Source organism: Triticum dicoccoides, chromosome 1A (assembly GCF_002162155.2).
Source record: "Triticum dicoccoides isolate Atlit2015 ecotype Zavitan chromosome 1A, WEW_v2.0, whole genome shotgun sequence".
Taxonomy (NCBI): Eukaryota; Viridiplantae; Streptophyta; class Magnoliopsida; order Poales; family Poaceae; genus Triticum; species Triticum dicoccoides.
The window spans coordinates 605,967,235-605,974,984 of NC_041380.1; positions in this window are offsets into that span (position 1 = coordinate 605,967,235).

Genomic DNA, 7,750 nt, shown 5'->3' on the forward strand with positions numbered 1-7,750 from the left:
ACCCTTGAGGTAAAAGGTTGGGAGGCAACACTATAATCCCCTATCTTTGTGTTCGATTAAAACTCCATACCCATAAGTATTGCGTGAGTGTTAGCAATTGTGAAAGACTAAATGATAGTTGAGTATGTGGACTTGCTGAAAAGCTCTTATATTGACTCTTTCCGTTGTTATGATAAATTGTAATTGCTTCAATGACCGAGATCATAGTTTGTTAGTTTTCAATGAAGTTTCTGATTCATACTTGACATTGTGAATAGATTTTTACTTTAGCATAAGAAATCATATGACAATATATATATGTTGCTATTATAAGAATGATCATGATGCCCTCATGTCCGTATTTTATTTTATCGACACCTCTAGCTCTAAACATGTGGTCATATTTTTCGATATCGGCTTCAGCTTGAGGACAAGCAAGGTCTAAGCTTGGGGGAGTTGATAAGTTCATTTTGCATCATGCTTTTATATAAATATTTATTACATTATGGGCTGTTATTACACATTATGCCACAATACTTATAACTATTCTCTCTTATTTTACAAGGTTTACATGAAGAGGGAGAATGCCGGCAGCTGGAATTCTGGGCTGGAAAAGGAGAAAATATTAGAGACCTATTCTGCAAACTCCAAAAGCCCTGAAACTTCACGGAGGCACGTTTTGGAATATATAAAAATACTGGAGAAAGAATCAACTAGAGGGGGCCCAGACCCTGGCCATGAGGGTGGGGGGCGCGCCCCCTGCCTCGTGGGCCCCCTGGCAGGCCTCCGGTGCCCATCTTCTGCTATATGAAGTCTTTCACCCTGGAAAAAATCATAAGCAAGCTTTCGGGACGAAGCACCGCCGCCACGAGGCGGAACCTGGCGAAACCAATCTAGGGCTCCGACAGAGCTGTTCTGTCGGGGAAACATCCCTCCGAGAGGGGGAAATCATCACCATCGTCATCACCATTGATCCTCTCATCGGGAGGGAGTCAATCTCCATCAACATCTTCACCAGCACCATCTCCTCTCAAACCCTAGTTCATCTCTTATATCCAATCTTTGTCCCAAAACCTCAGATTGGTACCTGTGGGTTGCTAGTAGTGTTGATTACTCCTTGTAGTTGATGCTAGTTGGTTTATTTGGTGGAAGATCATATGTTCAGATCCTTTATGCATATTAATACCCCTCTTATTATGAACATGAATATGATTTGTGAGTAGTTATGTTTGTTCCCGAGGACATGGGAGAAGTCTTGCTATAAGTAGTCATGTGAATTTGGTATTCGTTCGATATTTTGATGAGATGTATGTTGTCTTTCCTCTAGTGGTGTTATGTGAACGTCGACTACATGACACTTCACCATTGTTTGGGCCTAGAGGAAGGCATTGGGAAGTAATAAGTAGATGATGGGTTGCTAGAGTGACAAAACCTTAAACACTACTTTATGCGTTACTTCGTAAGGGGCTGATTTGGATCCATATGTTTCATGCTACGGTTAGGTTTACCTTAATACTTCTTTTGTAGTTGCGAATGCTTGCAATAGGGGTTAATCATAAGTGAGAATGTGAGATGCTTGTCCAAGGAAGGGCAGTACCCAAGCACCGGTCCACCCACATATCAAATTATCAAAGTAACGAACGCGAATCATATGAGCGTGATGAAAACTAGCTTGATGATAATTCCCATGTGTCCACCCACATATCGTCGTTGCTCGTTGCAACACGCTGCGTGAGACAATTACGTGACAGCAAACAAATGTTCCTTGACTCCTACTCCCTCTGTAACTTTTTATATACCGCTTTAAATAAGCGGGTAGTTTTCTCAAAAAAATAATCAACAACTTCAAAAAACATTTTTACAGGATGTTTTTAGAGTCCATAACAGTGTGAAAAATATCTTAAATTAAGTTGAAGAGGTTTGGAGTGCTCAATCTCAACAAATTTGCTCGGGCTTTCAATTTGTGGTGGTTGTGGTTTGAGTGGAAGGAGCCCTCCGAACTTTGCGTGTGACGAGCCGCCGACGATGACCTATATTTCTTCTATGCCTCTACCACCATCACGATGGTAAATAGAGCCTGCACCCCTTTTTGGGACTCGTCGTGGTTGAATGGCAAGAAACCCAAGGAGATTTCCCCCTCATCTATGGGTGCTCAACAAGAAAGAATTGGAAGGTCAAGGATGTAACAAAGGACAATGCTTGGATTGTAAAGATTAAAATTCCCAACACCGTGTCCCTGGATCACATTCGCGAGTTTATCTCCCATTAGTTGGAGCTCCATGCCATCCGCCTTCTTGAGGACACAGAGGATGGCATCACTTGTAAGCACAAGACAAGTGGGCACTACTCGACGGCCTCGGTATACAAGACACCATTTGGGGGATAATTCTCATCACTATGAACAACACAGTTTGAAAACCTTGGGCCCCTCCGAAGGCTAAATTCTTTGCGTGGTTGGCAATCCAAGGAAGTATTTGGATAGCGGATAGGCTAGCCAAGCATGGTTGGCCAAATTGTGGACTTTGTGCGCTATGCAAATGGGAGCCGGAAACCTTATCCCCATTGCTATACAAATGCCGCTGCACTTTGAGGCTTTGGGATATGGTTCGAGGTTGGCTTCAACTAGTGCACCTTCACACCACCGTTTGGGTTATAGAAAGGTCCACAAAAGATTGGTGGATCAAAATGTCTGAAAGCAACATCCCAAATAGGAGTATGATGGCTTCTATCAATATGCTCATGTGTGGACCATTTGAAATGAGAGGAATGCAAGGTTCTTCGAACACAAATCCGTGTTCTCATGGTGGAGATTAGAAAAGCAGCCATACTTTGGGTCATCATGGGTGCAAAGCGTTTGATCAACTAAGGGCATCTCCAACGCCGAATGGCAAACCTCCCGCATCCATCCGGACCGCAGAAGCCATCCAACGCGGTCCTGTATCGGTCCGCGGCGCGGTCCGGACGTGTTTTCTCCCGCAAAATGGAGACAAACATGGGGGAGGTTTGTGGGGGTTCGGGCTGCTGTCATGCCCGCTTCTGACCGCCCTGGCCCACCAAAAACCCTTTCCCCCTCTCGCGCGTGCTTCCCTCATGTCGTTAGCTGCCCGCATTCATGCCGTTGTAGAGTGCGTCGCTCCACATTGAAGGAGGCTCAGGGAGGACGCGACCTCTCACTGCCTCCGCCATTGAAGTAGTGCGCCGGTCGAGGGTGCCGCCCGCTACACGCCCGCCTGAACACGCCTCCTTGTCGCATTCAAACGCCTCCATTGAACCCGCGTGGAAGTCGAGAAACCTACTTCAGGCACACGTTCATTCATGAGTGTGCCGGCATTAAATGCAACGCCGAGCAAGCTCCCCCCATATGCCTTCCATTTAAACAAGGCCAGACGCCGGACAAGAATCGCACCACTCCGCCGCTCCCCATCTCCTCCTTCCACCATTTTCTTCACTCTTTCGGTGGCATCCGACGAGCAGACAGAGAAAGAATCCGGCTACACGGAGTCGACGAGGTGGTGGTCAGCACATCTGCACCCACCGCCATCATCAAGGAGAAGTAGAACACGGGAGGCCGTCGCCAATTGTATCCCATTGAGGCCACCGCCAGTGCGTCGCTGGCTTGTACAGCCGTTGACCTGTCCGATCTTTATCTCAGACCATCCTGGGCACACCCATTTGGGCTCCACAAAATCACCCTTCCCCTCCAACTGAAACACCCTCTTTGCCACCCCGACGAGCGGCGCAGTCGGACATAGGGAAGATATGGGGGAAGAATACACCTCAGGGACTCCCGGTAGTTCGGTGAGCGGGCTGCCGGACATGGGGAAAACAAAGGGATTCGCCACAGCCGGCCGTAGACTAGTATAGTGTATCTGTGTCGTGGGAGTGGAGCTCGGCGTGACCATACGCGCACATAGTTTTACCTTTTTAGTTAAAATATGTTCAAAATCTTTACTCTAAGTTGAACTCGGTCCCTCCGATCCAAACCTATCGGCTCGACTGAAATACAAGGTTTCCTTGTATATAGTTCATTGGTTCAACCAACACGGACTAGCTCGGTCTCACCGATAAGCACCATCTGTGACTCTATCATCTCGGAGTCACCGACGGAAAACGTATCGGCGTCACCGATTTCAACTCTGAGAAAATGTTTTGCCATTTCTTACTGCCTATTTTCTTCCTATTTTTTTCAGCTCCACTCAATGATTCTTTGCTCTATCAGCATCATAAACCACCTACTGCTTTGTAGTGCCTCTCAAGGACAACACCGACTTGGATCATGCTCTAGAAGTACCCTTCTTGGAAATTGATGTCAAAGGGGGAGAGAGAGCACATCAAAGCTTATCAAATGAGCACATCAACAAATGCATGTTAACAAAAGAGGAGAGAAGTCACGTGTCTTTAAGAGGGGAAAGACATGTCAATAGGTTTGATCCTAGCTATTGCTATTGAAAATTCTTGTTAATCTGATTTTATTTGCTCTTACCCTATTTTGCTCTGATTTTATCTCACCCTACCTTCTCCCATTATCCCAATAGCAGATTCAGGGGGAGAAAGAATCTATGTCTAAGGGGAGAAAATCTTTGAAACTTATTGCAAATATTTAATTCTTTGGGGACATGTCTATATCTAAATGAAGTACTTATGGTACTCACCCATTACATGTTATCCCAGTCTTGGTATTCTTGTGGTTCTTTAAAACTGCTTTATGTGGAGTGTTCTTGTGTTGTCTAACCCTGTTTTCTCAAGTCTGCTCCTTCAAAAGTCAGCTCAAGACCACAAGGTAAGTATACACATCACACTCATGTGCATGATGATCTCTTGCTCACATATTGTTTGCAAGAGGGAATCATAAACATGAAGGTACATTTCTTAACCATACTAGTTGCTCTGATGCATATAGCCAAGATAAATGTAACCCTCTGCTTACTCTGTCATGTTATGCATTCACATGTTAGTATATTCTATCTTCACATGATTGCATACATGTAGGGGGAGCTTATGCATGTTACATGTTCCTCCAAGGCTTTATTTGCTACTCTTCATATCATTTACCTAAAGCATTGATGTATGTTGTCATCAATTACCAAAAAGGGGGAGATCGAAAGCACAAGTGCTCCCTGGGTGATTTTGGTAATTAATGTCAACATATCTCTTGCTGCTACTACTACAATTATCAAAAAGGGGGAGACTAAAAGCACAAGTGCTCCCTGGGTGAATTTGATTGAAAGCACAAGCACTATTGCTACTACTACTATCGCTATCGCTATCAAACCATCATAATACTGTGCTACTGATCACTTTGCTGCAGATATTTAGTCTCCAGGTGTGGTTGAATTGACAACTCAACTGCTAATACTTGTAAATATTTTTTGGCTCCCCTTGTGTCGAATTAATAAATTTGGGTTGAATACTATACCCTCGGAAACTGTTGCAATCCCCTATACTTGTGGGCTATCAATTGCGCGCCCTAGATGTGCCATCTGCAGGCCACTAGTAACACAATAGTGGTGTGCACCATTTCATGCACGCCACTAGTCATAAGAATATTAGTGGTGTGCCATTGAACTATCATGCCACTAGTAACAAGTTAATTTATTTGTTAAATAACACTAGTCGATACTAATGGTGTGCCCTCCAACTGGGCACACCACTAGTAACCATTTGTGATTTTTTCCCCTAAAATAACTCTAATAAATACTAGCAGTGTGCCCTCCAACTTAACATGCCACTGCTAACAGTTTGTGCATTTTTTTAATACATCATATTTTATATAGTTTACCTGTACACCCACATGAATACATGTATTTCATCCATGCATCTAGTTCAGCTATACAACTAGTATATATACATTGTCTAGAACACAATTCATGCGCCATCATGTAAGTAGGCCATCATCGTTGCCTTGTGTCATCATCGTGGCCGCATGTATTGGTAAGTCATCATCGTTGTTGCGCTAATGGCATGTCATCATCGCCACTCCACAGACCCCTAGATAATTTATGATGCAAATAATGGTTAAAGTTTTCATATAATGCCTGAAAGCTGCAATGAAGACTACAATCTCGAGAACTAATAGTCAAATTTTCCATTGTTGTGCTCACAATGCACATCCCGTTGAGCAAACAAAAATATTCTTAAAAATAAAAGACGCATATACGAAGTGTTGTAGAGTGAGTGTGAAAGTTGCCTTACCATTGTACAAAACAAGATCAAGTCTATAGCATATAAATGATGGCACGGTAGCAAATATATGCTCATCTATATAGTTTAGAAGCAGACATGCATGTTCAAGTCATGCAAGCTAGTGAACGTAGGAAGTGTTTGGACTAAAATAAATATAGGCCACCAGGTAGATCAATCTCTCAAGAAAGGACCGTGCTTTAGTCCAGAGATTGTGACTAATATAATTGTATCAATTAGGCAATCATGTACAGATCCAGGTTAACGAAGATCGGTGGAGAATTCACCTCTTGTATTGTACCAGGGAGAATTAAAGAAACGGTTTGAACATTCTACTATTCATTTTTTTTTCTATTGTATGATTTGCATTTCAATTTGGATATGAATTCTACCACATGCTTGACATATATTCTATCTATGATGTCATTTTTCTTAGACTATTATTATTATTACCATAAGTTATATTTGGGAGTACGGGGAGTCCGTAAAGTGTCGGAGTACCAGATACGTCCTTGGGTGAAGTCATTGCCAATAGTAAACATAGAGGAGAAAAATAATAGTGAATTGTTTTGAAAATAGTTTAACACTTAAAATAGAAATGGCCCCAAACAAATACAAATCTAAATCTAAACATCGTACATCAAACTGAAAGTGTACGTCAAACTCAATTGATATTTTCATTTTATATTAATTCATACTAAAATTCTTGTGGAAATAAATATCTTCTTAGGATTTTATTGACCCTGCTTTATTTCTTTCAATTTTTGTGAACTAAAAAAAATCAGGATTTTACATATATATTGTAAGGGTTTTATGTACTTACTCACAATGTAAACAATTGTGCGTTCTACAAACATCTATAGCGATATTTTTTGCATCATAATAGGATGTATAAATTCCTGGCAACATATTTATCGATCATGCCTAAAATGGTGCAAACATCTATACACGGCGTAATTCATCCATAGAGAGACATGCATTTTTTCACAAAAATACTATCTCAATTTATCATCACACAAATATGTTTTTAAGATACATTAGAGAATAACAAACAAACTATGATTAATTTTAGTAATTAGTTGTGATTTTAACTAGGATTAATCAAATAATATCAAATTTTAGTATGTAATTGATGTAGAAAGTATAAAATTTTAGTATAAACCTAAAACAATTGGTGTCATTAGTATATCGGGGTAAGACACCGTAATTCGTCCAACGACAATGTTTATGTCATAGGTTCTATAGCTTCCCGGCAACAAATTTATCGATCCAGCCTAAAATGGTGCAAACATTTATACATGTCATAATTAAACGACAGAGAAACTTGTGATTTGTCACAAATTAAATTTCAATTTGTCATAACACAAGTTTGTTTTTAAGAGATATTTGAATTGTATAACAAATAACACTATAATTAATATTTAGCAATTTAGTTGTGTTGTTAAATATGATTAATATAGTAATATTTTTTACATAAGTAAAATAAAATTATAAATTTTACTAAACCACAAAAATACTTGATGTCATCGGTATTTGAGGGTAGAACACCACAGGAAATAAAATGTAGAGCAAAGGAAGATGGAATACATTT